This window comes from Monodelphis domestica, chromosome 3, assembly GCF_027887165.1.
Source record: "Monodelphis domestica isolate mMonDom1 chromosome 3, mMonDom1.pri, whole genome shotgun sequence".
NCBI classification, from domain to species: Eukaryota; Metazoa; Chordata; class Mammalia; order Didelphimorphia; family Didelphidae; genus Monodelphis; species Monodelphis domestica.
The window spans coordinates 487,277,370-487,291,690 of record NC_077229.1 but is presented as its reverse complement, the minus strand read 5'-3'; the positions used below and the strand labels follow the sequence as shown (position 1 = coordinate 487,291,690).

The 14,321-nt window shown below is 39.7% G+C and overlaps 1 long non-coding RNA gene across 1 annotated transcript; it reads left to right on the top strand.

The window, feature by feature from the left end:
• The first annotated feature begins 5,165 nt into the window (after positions 1 to 5,165).
• On the top strand, positions 5,166 to 13,841 carry LOC130458021 (uncharacterized). The gene is made up of 3 exons (XR_008917222.1): positions 5,166 to 5,434; positions 10,848 to 10,943; positions 13,422 to 13,841. It is a non-coding gene; the product is annotated as an uncharacterized LOC130458021 (long non-coding RNA).
• Positions 13,842 to 14,321: the final 480 nt, after the last annotated feature.

Sequence of the window (14,321 nt, the reverse complement as noted above, 5' to 3'; positions counted from 1 at the left end):
TCAAGAATATAATAAAATATAACTAGGCTATAAAAATGAATATGAAGAACATATAGAAAAGTTGGAAGACATGAATTGATTCAAAGTGAAGAAAGCAGGAGGAAAACTATAAATAACGAATACAACCACAACAAAAAAGGAAACGGAACCATGCAATTTTAAAGATCAAGCTTGGCCCCAAAAAAGAGATATAAAAATGTACCTCTCTTCTCTCTTTGCAGACGTAGTGGTCTGTGGATGTGGGTCAATACATCCAATGTTAAACTTTGTTGTTGAAATATTGGTTAATTTTGTTGAATGATCCCCCCTCTTTCTTTTTTATTCTTTGTTATGAAGGATAGGTCTCTCAGTAGGGAGGAGGCATATATAAGGAAATAATATGATAGAAAACCCAAAAGATAATAATTTTTCAAAAGAAAAAAGATTTAAAAAGAATTTAAATGGGATGAAACTAGCCAAAACAATGGAAAAACAAGATTGACCTAACAGAGAAATACCCAGAAATCAACCTAATCACTAACAAAAGTAAAGCCTTCAGTTATCAAGGGAATTAGCTGAGGGCCTGTAGACTGCATGGAGGGGGAGGAGAACAACACTTCCTGTCTCATCAAGAAAATTTGGTTTTTCCTAGTTTGGAAGGCAGTCAGTTGTATCTCTCTGCAGACACTTACAATGACTATAAAATGAAGTCTCCTTCCTCCCTAGGCGTCTTTCTGTAGGATGCTCTCTGGCTAGAGCATACATCACCATGTAAAAATGCATCCCTCCTATTGAGCAGCTCCCTTTCCTCAGAACTGATCAGGAAATGGCTCAGTGGGGTGCTTGCTCAGCCTTCTCTTGTCTCTAGAAACAGGGATGGTCCTAAATTCCTGGGCTGCCTGGAGTTTGGCAGCAAGGTCTCTCTCCAGGGCAACTGATTTTTTTTTTTAGAGATGAATCCAACTGATACATTTCTAAAGCCCTCTAATGAGTCAGTAATCACAATCCTCAAGAATGTGAGATTCTTCTCCCTCCTTCCTCTCCTTCCTACCCCCCATTACCCCAAGGAAGAAAAATCCCCAGGGAATCTAGTGAAAGATTTATGAGACTGGTCCCAGGAAGAAATGCTTTCTCTTGTATCTGTTGTTCTTCAGAGGGTCATCAGGAGGAAGGGAGGGGTTAGGAGGGAAGCCTAGGAATGAGTAAATTAGGACCAGGTAAAGACACTCTCTCTTCAGGTAGGTCCTGGAGGAAAATCTTTAGATAGAAAGTATGGAAGCCACCCAATTTGAACCCTACTGCCAACAAAACACTGGAAATCCTTTTCAGAATGTGCCTATGGGCTTAGCATTATTTCATATTTGACTTCAGAGGAGAAGAGTGGCATAGGTGTTGGACATCACTGAAGTGGACCCCCAGGCTGGCTCCTTGCTCATCTTGTTTGTGGATTGGAATACTATCTTCCCTTATAGTGTGACCTGGGGCAAATTGCCCCTATCTTTATCTGAAGTGGATAGAACACTGGACTTGGAATCAGGAAGACTCCTCTTCCTGAGTTCAAATCTGACCTACCCCGGGGTAACCCGGGGCAAGTCAATTAACCTTTTGGCCTCGGTTTCCTCATCTGTAAAATGAACTAGAAAAGGAAATGACAAACTATTTCAGAATCTATGCCAAGAAAACCCCAAAATGGGGTCACAAAGAGTGGGACACAACTGAAACAATGAACAACAATGATCTACAGAGATTGCTTTTTAGTAAGCCCAGGTTGGGAGGGTGAAGGAGGTGATGTGTGCAGAAAGCAAAGATAAAACTCCTTGATACAAAAGAGTCACACAAACGCAAGGTACCAATATTTGTTACCAAATGGCAAAGCAGAATGAAGAGATATTGTCAGTTTGGCCCAGGTCTCATTTATCCTGGGTAGAAGACACAGTTTGGATCCTGTCTGGATTTTGTTTATGTATACCTAACACTTCACCCAGTGTCTGTGCCCTGATAGCTAGATAACTGCTTGTTAAATTGAAGCAGATTAGATCATAAAAGTCTACGGGTTATCTCATTACCTTCCTTTAGTTAAAAAAAGGGACTTCCTTCACCAAAACCAATTTGGCAGATTCAATTTGGTCTGACAGGAATTCCTTACTGCTTCTTATATTCCTGTCACTGTGTGCAGTGCTGGGAATAATATAGAGACCCAAAAATGGGACGGTTCTTACCTCAAGGAGTTTATAGTCTACCTGGTGGATGCAACTAATTAAGTGGGAGATAATTCAAATAAATCCAAAGTAATGGGAGGGGGAATGGGAAGCCCTTACCCCTGGGACCCTCCAGAAAGGTATTTTGTAGGATGAGATACTTGATCAGAAGCTTGAAGTAAGTAAGATGGGATTCCAGGAAGCAGAGATGGGGTAAGGGTGAGAACCTACGACTTAAGAGTAGGGAGGAAAGAGATGGAATGCTTGCAAGTAGGCCAAAGGGACTGGAATGGGTAGTGGAGTGTGTGCTAAAGGGAGTTGTGAATATTTCAGTCTATGAAGCATAGCAAAATCAATGAATTGGAGGCCATCCTCTCCTACCGTGCTTTGCCTAATTCCTGATGGTGGTGCTAAGAATTATGGGAGCATATAGACAATAGAAAGAGAAATGGAGGACTGATGATATCATTAGCACCTGAATTATTGGAAGTTTGGCTACTTCAGGAAAGACTTCTGGATTAATAAAGATTTTTATTCCATTTCACTTTTTACATTTCCTTTTTAAAAGAAAGTTCAACAAAGGAGTCCATAGCAAGAAAGGACATAAAAGCCAGGCTATGGTAACATATCAGAGCAGGGGTTCTTAACCATTTTTTTTTATGTCATGGACCTCTTTGACATCTCGATGGAGCCAAACAGCTGGTATAGTTTATTTTCATTCATAGTTGAAGGAAATACTACATTTCAGTTAGAGATGAGTAAAAATAAAGATGCACACTTTTATCTATTTAAGTGCAGAGATCCCCTGAAATCTATAAGGTTGGGAACCTCTGCTAATTCAAAAATCCTGTGTTTCTGAGAGGTCAGGCATTGAGGAGGGTCATTACTTCTCTGGTAATGTAAGTGACAAAGTTTTGGGAGCTAGCACTCATTTTACTCACTGTACAAAGCCTGTCAAACCTGAGGAGGCATATTTAGAAGGTAAGTAGGCATTCCTTATTTTCTAGTTGGTATACTGCTGACATTCTCTATAGTAGAATGGGTCTTCTCATGATTTCACAGGAAGTATGGGGAGATTGTAAGATTTTTTGGATCTCAATTTTTCATATAAAGATTCAACCAAATCAAGAAGTTGACAAGCATTTATAAAAACTTGATTATTTTCATTGTATTAGAAATAAAAGGAAAGAATGAAATGATCCTTGCTCATGAGGAATTTATAGTCTATGAGTAGGGGATATGTCAGTATATAAGTATACTAGTACTTATGTATCTGAGTTTGCTTGTATATACAGGTGGCTAGGTGGCACAGTCAATAGAGCACTAGCCCTGGAGTCAGGAGGACCTGAGTTCAAATATGACCTCAGACATTTACCAACTGCGTGACCCTGAGCAAGTCACTTAATCCTGTTTACCTCAGTTTCCTCATCTGTAAAATGAACTGGGGAAGGAAATGACAAACCACTCCATCATCTCTGCCAAGGAAACCTTTATGAAGTGAAAAAGAGACAGATATGACTGAACAACAACATACTGGTCATTGGGGTGAGGGGCACTAGAAGCCACGACAGTCAGGAAAAGCTTCACATAGATGATAGCCCCTGACTTGAATTGTGAAAGAAACTAACAGGCCAAAATGAGGAGGGAGCACATTACTGGCATGGAAGGCAGATAAGGCAAAAACATGGCAACAGGAGATGGTATGCTATGTATGAGGAAGAACAAGAAGACCAGTCTGGTTGGATTTCAGAGTACAGCAAAGGGAGGAATATATGACAAGACTGGAAAGGTAGGTTATGCAGAGCTTTAAAAGTCAAATGGAAGGTTTCTGTTTGATTCTAAAGGATCTTAGAATGATTGAGTTAGACTAGAGGGAACCTTAGAGGAGATTGAGTGTATAATCTTCCTATTTTATAGATGAGGAAATTGAGGATAAGTAAAGGCAACAGGGAGCAAAACTAGAGTTTTGTGAGTGAGTTACAGGAGTGCTGTGCCAGGCACTGTGCTAAGCATTTACATTAGATAACAATAATCCTGGGATATAGGTGCTAATCCTCATTTTACATTTGAAGTAACTGAGTCAGAGTTTATGTGACTTTTCCAAGATCACACAGCTAGAAAGTGTTTGAGGTTGGATTTAAACACAGGTCTTTTCCTGACTCTACTGTACCACCTAGAGAGTGGGTCATAAGGAAAAGGCACTGATTTCCTCTTCAGATTTGTTAAGTGTGAAATGCCTGCTAGTCATCCAGTCTGAGATGGCCAAAATGCAGATGGGAGCTCAGAAGACAGGCGAGGGGTTGGATATATGAGCTGTTGTTTGCCTTAACATTTGAATTTTGAGATTAAACATGTATTCATGACTACTGGAAACTGGACCTCAAATAGGAGAGTGTGATATTTCTTGCTCCCAATTTAGCTCTTTTTCAAAACCAGAAGATACACGTCCCAATCATTTTTAGGTTCATAAGCATGACTATGGTCAATAGAAAGTATACTGAATGATGCATATGCCTCATGTCAGTCAGTCAATCAATAAACACTCATTAAGCACCTACTATGTGTGGCAGGCATTGTGCCAAACTCTGGGGAACAAATAAAGGTAAGAGTTCTTGCTCTCAAAGTGCTCACAGTTTAATGGGAGAGACAACATGTAAACAATTCTGTACAGATAAGATTTATTCAGGATAAATTGGAGATAACAGAGAAGACACTAGAATTAAATTAGCTTAGAACTTCTAATAAAATCTAAATTCAGTTTGTACCAGGCCAGCAGTCTAGATAAGAAATAGGCATTTAAAAAGTAACACATTTAATTGGGTCTAAAACAATTAAGAAGGGAATGGAGAAAAATAATCCACAGACAGCACATACTCCAAGGAATGAATCATGTGGAAAGCAATCTGCTCTGGGATTTCTGCTCCAGTGTGGGTGGAGGGCACACAAATGTCTTCAATGACCAGACTGAAGGGTCAGGGAAAGTTAATTCATATACTGTCTGGATCCCACCACTTCTGGCTTCTACTTCTTTCTAACATCTCAATCACTTTACAAGAAACCCTCACTTTCTTCTAGTTCTCCCTGGCAAGCTGCTCTCCATTTTTCTTTCTTTCTTTTTTTTTTTAAATATCACAGTTGCTACATGGATCACTTATCAGATATTTCCCCAAACCTATTAAGATGCTATACTTTATTTCCAGTTTTCCTGAGTCATAGGAGACTTTTATGAGAAGTGGAATCCTGGGAACTTCAACCAGGTGAGTTCACAAGACTTGATGCCTAAAGGGAAATGTAGTCCTTCTCTGGCTATTTCCCGATTATGCACAAAACTCCTGGTTTTTTCTTGACTGGGGGAAAGGATAGGACAGTGATGGCAAACCTTTTAGAGATGGAGTGCTGGGCCCCACCCTCACCCCATCCCCTAGACTGTCATACCAGCCCCCCAAAGACCGAGTGCCATGCCCCCCTTTTACCCCAGACAGGGGAGGAAGTGCTCCCATTGAGCTACTGTGCAGAGGGGCGGATGATGTGAAAAAATGTTATCAGGCACAATGGAGGGTGAGGGGGAGAGTAGCTCTGCCTGAGTTCCTCTGCCTTTTTAGTAACAAACTCTGGGGGGTGCCCCTTGTGCCCACAAAGAGTGCTCTGTGTGCCATCTTTGGCACTTGTGTTATAGGTTTGCCATCACTGGGATAGAATGGCATTAGGCTGAAGAAGGGCTACCTTGAACCAGGGAGATTCTAGTTTACAGTCTGACCTATATTTTGCAGTCATGTATCTTCCAGCTGCTTCTTTTTGAAAGAGTAAGCTTTGGGGGATATGCCTAACAGATACAAAGAACTTGACTCTCTGGCATTTGAATTAGCTGCCAAAAATGAGTAAGAACACCTAATCAATTAGTGTTAGGTTTCATTATTTTCCTAGTCATCTCTAAGGGACTTGAGTCAGAACTAAATCTAATTAATAAATTATCTATTAATGCTCTCCTTCCACCAACTGTATATATATCTCATTACTTCTGTACCTTTATTTCTTTTTCTGCAAAATTGGGCTAAAGCTGATATATTTCATCTTCCTTTACTGGTTAATTATTTTACAATGTCTTGGAAATGAAAAAGAAATGATGAACTATTATATTCTTTGTCATGTGGTAAGAGGTTTCTGGACATGAGGGTTGAAGTAGTTGAGAAAACTCTAGGAGAGACTCAGTGCTTAACACGAACAATGTTTTCTTCTTGTTTGGGGTGTGGCCACTCAGTGTTGGGTTAAGGATCTGGTCCCTGGAACATCCTTTGGAAAGGCATGTCATGTTTATGGGGAACTGTAGATTGGGTCTGCCCCAAATGAAAGCCAAAGCAAAATAGAGAAGCTGACAATCATCTGGGGCCTTTTGTACAATCCTGGCTATTTCTCTTGGCAATTCAGGTTAAAAGCAATCTGGTGATTATGATGCAGCCTCATCCTGTTTAGTGTAGCAACCTAGAAATTTAAGAAATGGTAACTAACTATTAATAAACAATCCTTCATAACAGTTAATCTCATGGAGCATTGACTTATCTGTTGGAAAGAGAGCAAACTGATTTCCCAGTAGAGAGATGGAGCCAGAAGGCATTGGTTCAAGATTTCATTGTGAGAACAAAACTCTTCATAATGAGTTTTCATTTCTTCACGTGGGCTGTTCATGATACTGAGCTGTCCTTATTACTGAGCTGTTTCAGCATTTGGGAAAAACCACTGGATGTTTTCTTTATCCTCCTTCCTTGCTAACAGCCAACAAAAGGAAACTGATGATTTTTTTTGGGGGGGGGGGACCTGCAATTGCTCTGATTTGGATCAACACCATTCATGCACTTCTCATTAACTACCAAATAGCTTCATTTGGAGTAACTTTTTGTCCATTGCTATGAGAGATAATCTGAGCTGAAGATCAAAGAAGAAGACTTTGTATTTACTGACACTCTCCTCCCTTATCCATACAATCCCTCTGGTCTCTGTTTTTTGAGCTAATACATGGTTTGTTCCAGGCTGTGGGGCACGTAGAAACAGAGGTTCAGACCACCCACATCCACAGTGCGTCTGGGGATGCTGGAATTACACGAAGCTGAGGTATAGCTAGATTAAAGGCCATTTGGAAGGGGAGGAGACACAAGCCATCCTAGTGTGTTTTACAGGTATTTTACTCTGAATTTTCTCCTGGGGGATGAAAGTTCAGGCCTTAGGGACAAATGGTCTACTTGCACTGGTTAGCTAGTTTGCAGAAGACCGCTAACACTCTAAGTACAATTTCCTTTCTCATTAGTGTCACCAATTCTTTCTAAGCATGTTAGTGTTAAAAAACAAAACAGCCTGAACAGAGCTAGGAACTCCATGGGTGTGGAACATTGATTATATTCTCAGACTTTTTTGAGTATTCATCAGATTTTTTATTCTTTTCTTTTTGTTTCTCTTTTAAAATATTTGATACATGGGATGTTCATGGAAGAAATATGTATATCTCGCTAAATTGCATGCCATATAGAATTATTTTTAAACAGAATTAAAGTAAGACTAGCTAGCTATCCACTCATCAGACCCATTTTTTTCTACTAGAGGAACTGCTGGAACCATTATCTTTAGATCACAGCTTTTCACATTTTTCCTCATGGGATAATTTCATTTGAGATTGGACATTGGGGACACTGTAGAAGGAATGTGTCCTTCGGTGGGGAGTTGTATTAGATGATCTCTAAAGGCCTTTTCAGCCTTCGAGTCTTCCTTAAACCTTATGAGAAGTGATAGAGCATTTGGGATGATATAATCCCATTCATTTTGAGAAACTCTGTGGGTCATAATAGTTGGAATGGGGTTATAGGACAAATAGCAAATTGGTCAAGAGAGGCTGGGAATTCTCATGGTTGATTGTGATTGACATGTTTGGAACCTCCTGCCTCTGCCCTACCTATATATATGTTTCCTGCTATGTCTGTCATTCATTTGTCAGAGTGAAGCAGAAATAAATAACAATTCAAGTGTCAGTAGAAAAAATGATGGTTAGCTTCATGGGGTTGAAAACTATGAGTTAGAAGGATTATATAGGGCAGTGAGGCAAACCTTTTAGAGGAACCAGTGATGTGAGAGATGTTCCCAGGGGCTTGGAGAAGGGGAGGGGAGCAGTCTCTCCCCCCTCTTACCCTCCCCATCCCACCTCCCACCTCCCTGGCTTTCTAGTAACTAACTCTGGTGAACTCCATGCTGCGGCAACAGTGCATGTGCACACAGAGAGGGTTCTGAGTGCCCCCCTCTGGCACACGTGCTATAGGTTTGCCACCATGGATCTAGGGCATCTAATCCAGTTCATATCTGGATCAGAATTATTCTATTTCTAAGATATTTATTACCATTGTGGAATAGATATAAGGAACATTTCATTTATTTATTTTTTAATTTTTTACATATAAGTAACATTTTAAGTGACATAGCAGGATAAATGGTAATTAGTTTCATAGAGTCAAAGAATCTCAAGTTTGGAAGAACCATCTAATATAACTCACACTTGAACAAGAATCCCCTTTCCCTCCAATTAATCAAATGGTATTTGTTAGTCCCTGGACATAAGGTAAAAATTCATCTCTGCTCTCAAATAGCTCGCATTCTATTGCAGAAGACAATACATACACTTCTAAGCAGGAATGTATGCTGGAGCTAGATCCAATTGTTTAATTTTCAGTAAGTATTTTTACCTCAGAAATAGCAAATTAGAGCTTGATTTCTTGTTTTCTTAATTGTCTAGACTTGAGAAAATGATGGAGAAAGTGTTAATAATATAGACTAATCTTTAAAGTTTATTGAACAGAGGCAGCTAGGTGACTCAGAGTGCCAGGTCTGGAGATAGGAGGTCCTGGGTTCAAATCTGATCTCAGCTTCTTCTTAGCTGTGTGACTCTGGGTAAGTCACTTAACCCTAATTGCCTAGCTCTTAATGCTGTTCTGCCTTAGAACTGATACTTTGTATGATTCTAAGACAGAAGGTAAAGGTTTTGAAAAAAAAAGTATATTGTGCATATATTTCTTCCTCTACCCTTAGCCAGTTGTTATATACTTCTCAGCATTTTGTTATTGTTGAGTCATTTCAGTTGTGTTGAACCCTTCAAGATCCCATTTGGGGCTATATTGTCAAAGATACTAGAATGATTTGTGATTTCTTTCTCTAGTTCATTTTACAAATAAGGAAACTGAGGTAAACAGGATTAAGTGACTTGCCCAGAGTCACACAGCCAGTAAGTGTCTGATAGGACAAATTTGAACTCAGGAAGATGAGTCTTCCTGACTCCAGGCTGCTGCTCTATTCACTGTGGCACTTAACTGCTTTATTTCCTAGTGTTCCCCTGAACTTAATAAGAGATGCTCTAGGGAGAGAGGGTTGGGGAACTCCACAAGATAAGGTTGTTAGAAGGTAGTGCTTGAGCTGAGTCTTCAAGGAAATAAAGGAGGTGAATGTAGACAAAATCCAGTAATGGAAAGTTGACCAATGCAAAAGTACACAAATAGGAAATGTAGCTCCATGTGCCAGAGGAACAGGTAAATGGAACAGTGGATAGAGCACTGGACTTGGAATTAGGAAGACTCAACATCCTGAGTTCAAATCCAGCCTCAGATACTTATTATGTATGTGACCCTGGGCAAGCAACTTAATCTTGTTTGCCTCAGTTTCCTCATCTGTAAAATGAGCTGGAGAAGGAAATGTCAAACCACTCCAGGATCTTGGCCAAGAAAGTCCAAAATGAGGTTACAGATAGTTGGACATAATTGAACAATAACAAAAGGGGTGTGTGTGTGGGGGAAGTATCAAGGAGGTAGATTGGTTTGACCATAAGAGCAAGAGGGATACAATCAGCTCGGAAAAGTAGGTTCAGGGCAGATTGTGAAGGGCTTTACAAGCCAAACTTTCTCCAACAAGTGCTTACCCAGCTGACTTTTGAAGATCTCCTCCAGACATACTCCTTCTTTTCAATATCTTTCCTAAAATTCCGTGACCTGGGCTGAATATAATATTGCAGATATATTGGTATGACCATGGCAGACCTTGGGAGGAAATGGAAGATAATAGTACAATTAAAAGGTTTCCTGTAAGAGCCATGTCACCCATCGTGGAACTCAGAGGGCATAGAATTTGACACCGTATAAACAAATTTGTGATGTAATAAGATAGTTTATTATACAGTCTTATGGTGCTGAATAGAATTTTTAAAAATTACTTTATTTATTTGATACATTATACTACCCAAGTAACTCCCTCCCTTCTTCCCTTCCCCCTATTAGGGATAGCATCATTTGGCAAAAAACATATGTGTATATAAAGCTATGACTTTTTAATTTCTATTTATCAGCTCTTTCTCCTTCTCTCTGACTTTCTCTTGAAGATTTAATTCAGGGATCATAGGTAGGAGGGATCAGAGGTAGGAGGGAACTTAGAGGCCATTGAGCTAAAATTCCTCATTTTTCATACTGCATGACAAAATTTAGGCCTATGGGAGCTAAGTGTCTTGTCCAAGGTCATCCAGGTTGTAAGGGTCAGAAGCAGAATTTGAATCCAGGCCCTGCTCTTTTTACTTTTCCTTATTGCTTCCCCCAGAGTTTAGTGGTCCCCAATGAATTATAAAAGATTGGTAATACTATTCTTATAATCCCTAAGGAGAACAGTGGCTCAGTGGATGGAGCACTTTGCCTGAATTCAGGAAGATCAGAGGTCAAAACTGGCCTCAAACACTTAATAGCGGTGTGACCTTGGGTGAGTCACTTAATCTCTTTCTTTGTTTTTTTTTTCATTTGTGAAAGAATAACAGCACCTACTTCTCAGGGTTGTTGTGAAGATCAAAAGAGATAATATTTGCAAACTGCACAGTGCCTGGCACTTAATGAACTCTTGATATATGTGCGTTCCTTTCCCTTTCCTATCCAAGGACAGTAATTCATCTCACTTTGAAATAGGAATTTTATTGAGGAGGAGATTTTAAAACAGAACTGCAACAAGAGCACAAGTTTTAAAAAAAGGTAATTTTGTAGCAATCTAATATCAAGTCTTTAAGGATTATTTTTGTTCCTGCTCATGATCTAGATTGGGCTCTCCAGTCTTGTGACCCTTAGTCAGTCCCCCAGGAAGCAACCTTGGCTGCTGCTTTCTCTCAGGAAATGCTCAGAGCTCCAGGAAGGAGGGGAGTCTGGGAGTGAGTCAAGGACAATGATGCATCCGTCATCAAAAGAAGTTTGTAAAAAACTCCAAACTTTGTCCAGTCCTTTCTCCCTCCATTCCTTTCCTGCCTGCTCACAAATGAAGCAGCAAATAAGCAATTATAGTGATAACAACCAAACTAAAGAATGATACACATATGACAACGGCGATCTGAACATGAACTCCCATCCCCTGCCAAAGGAAATCTCTCTCACTTTAAGTGGTAGAACAGGGGAAGGCAAAACTCTTCCAGATGACCTACCCTGGAGTGGGTCATCTATTAGACATCTCATTTTCTTCACATCTGCTGCTATCTACCCGAGATACTTAAATGTGCTCTCTCTGAAGTAGTTAATGCTTACTAATGTCAAGGAAAGATGCTTACTAGCAATGAAATAGTCCTCAGAAACAGCAAGCTCCAAAAAATGAGCTCAAAGGGGTAAGGAAGCTGGTGCCCCACATGTGGGAGAAAGAAATATTTACCAAAAATGTAAAGCTCAAAGGTCACTTAAGGCAATGCTATCACTTTACAATTCAGAAAACTGAGGCTCAGGGGGAACTTGCTAAATGATTTGCTTTAAAGTCACACAAATAATAAGTGGTAGAGACAGGATTTGAATCCATATTTGAGCCCAGAAGGCAAGTAAGTAGTATAGGGGATAGTGTGGTAGATATAGAATCAGGAAGACATCTCCTTGAGTTCAAATCTGGCTTGAATTACTAGCTATGTGACTCAGGGCAAATCATTTAACCCTGTTTGCCTCAGTTTCCTCATCTGTAAAATGAGCTGGAGAAGAAAATAGCAAATCATTCCAGAGAAAAACCCCAAAAGGGGTCATGAAGAGATGGACAAGATTGAAGCCACTCAATAATCACAATTTGGACTCTCAATCCTAATGCTTTCCACTGTAGCAAACTTCCTCAATTCAATCAGTTCAGTTCAATTCAACAAACAATTTTAGTGACCATTGGGTTTCAGATCTTGTGCTAGACTGAGGTTTCAAAAATAAAAAGGGAAATAATTTCTGCCTTCAAGTAGCTTATACTCTACTGGGACGTAAAGGAAGATTTCAAAAGGAAAAGAGGATGAATACTCACAAATGGTGATTCCTGCCTCTAGTGAACATTGACAATTAATATTGAATTGTCATTAGTTTTTCTTTTTTGGGGGGGAAATGGTTTTCCCTTTGGCCCCCAAGAACAGTTTGATTTTAAAGCTATAAACAATCTCTCCCCTGGGCCATGAAACTGGGTTAGGTTCTCCTTTCTTTTGTCTAATCTTTTGCCTTTGTTAACAGGGTTAAGGGCACATCACTGAACTAGCTTTTGTTACCCACTGAGAGTGGAGACCCATTCCTTGTTTATCTGTAAACAAGAACTTTCTTAGATAATGAAGTCAGTTGATTCAAGGTGCCAGATTGAAAAGTTTGGTGGTCCAGCTATGTGGTGAAGATAAAACTGTGTTGGTATCTTCCTGGGATGTGATGAAGTGATGATGGCCTGTTTTCCAATCAGAGATGTTTAGGGGAAGAGCTAGATGATGACATCAGAAGATATATATATTAGTTTACATGACAGGAGACTGAGCTTTTTGCTGCAGGCCCAGCCTAGCTGCTTAGTTGCTCAAGTTTATGCTTCTCTTTCTTGTGCCCCACCTTCTGCCCCACTTGAGTTTTGTGGTGTCTGTTCAGATTTGTGGAGGGAGTCCACTAGCTAGTTAGAAATCTTGAGTGGTCTTTTAATAAATTAATATTTTAAAATAAAAAAATTACCCTCCACAGAATTTAATTCATTACCATATTCAGCCCCAAATTTGAGAAATCAATGGGGCATTTTGACTTTAGTTTTTCAGAGGGAATATCGGTTATTTGATGATAGCTCCCTGTTTCTGGAAGAAGAACCTCTAGTTCCATCATTCTTCAAAGATATCTCCTCAGTTGGAACCCTTTGAGCTTTGAGTCCCTGTAATATCAATTAGATTTTTTTAAAAAGTCCATTCTTTTTCTCACCGATTGATTTTATTTTTATCTTAAATAGCAACATAATCTGGAAAAATAAAATGAAAGTGGAACAACCTCCAGGAATTGATGCAGAGTGAGAGGAGCAGAACCAGGAGAACAATGTACACAGAAACTGATACACTGTGGCACAATTGAATGTAACTGACTTTTCTACCAGCAGCAATGCAATGATCTAGGATAATTCTGAGGGACTTAGAGAAAGAACACTATCCACATCCAGAGAAAGAACTGTGGGAGCAGAAACGCAGAAGAAAAACATGTGCTTGATCACATGGTATGATTAGGGTTTTGCTGTTAAAAAATCACTCTATTGCAAATATGAATAACATGGAAATAGGTTTTGAACAATAATACATGTATAACCTAGTGGAATTGCTTGTCATCTTTGGGAGGGGGGAGGAAAAAGTGGGAGGAGGGGAATCATGAATCATGTAAACTTGGAAAAATATTCTAAATAAAAATAAAATAAAATGAAAGTCTGTGACAGCTTAAGTGGCTCAGTGACTAGAGAGCCAGGCCTGGAGTTTAAAGGACCTGGGTTTAAATTTGGCCTCAGACACATCCTAGCTGTGTGTGACTCTGGACAAATCACTTAACCTCAATTCCCTAGCCCTTATTGCTCTTCTGTCTTAGTACCAATATTTAGTATCAATTCTAAGACAGAAGTAAGGGTTAAAAAAAAAAAGGTAAATCCCAATAAGAAGGATGATTGGGCCCCAAACTGTGCAGGCAGAGAGGGAGGTGAGGGAAGACTACAGCCATAAACAAAAGCAACAGTTCATAGCGATGGTGACTGGGAATCACCAGAGACCAATTAGCACCTTTTTGTTGAGGCAACTGTTCTTGGGTTTGTCACCAACTCCTTAAACATGGCTGGTTGGAATTTATACTTAGCTAAAGGGAAGTGGGGATCAAA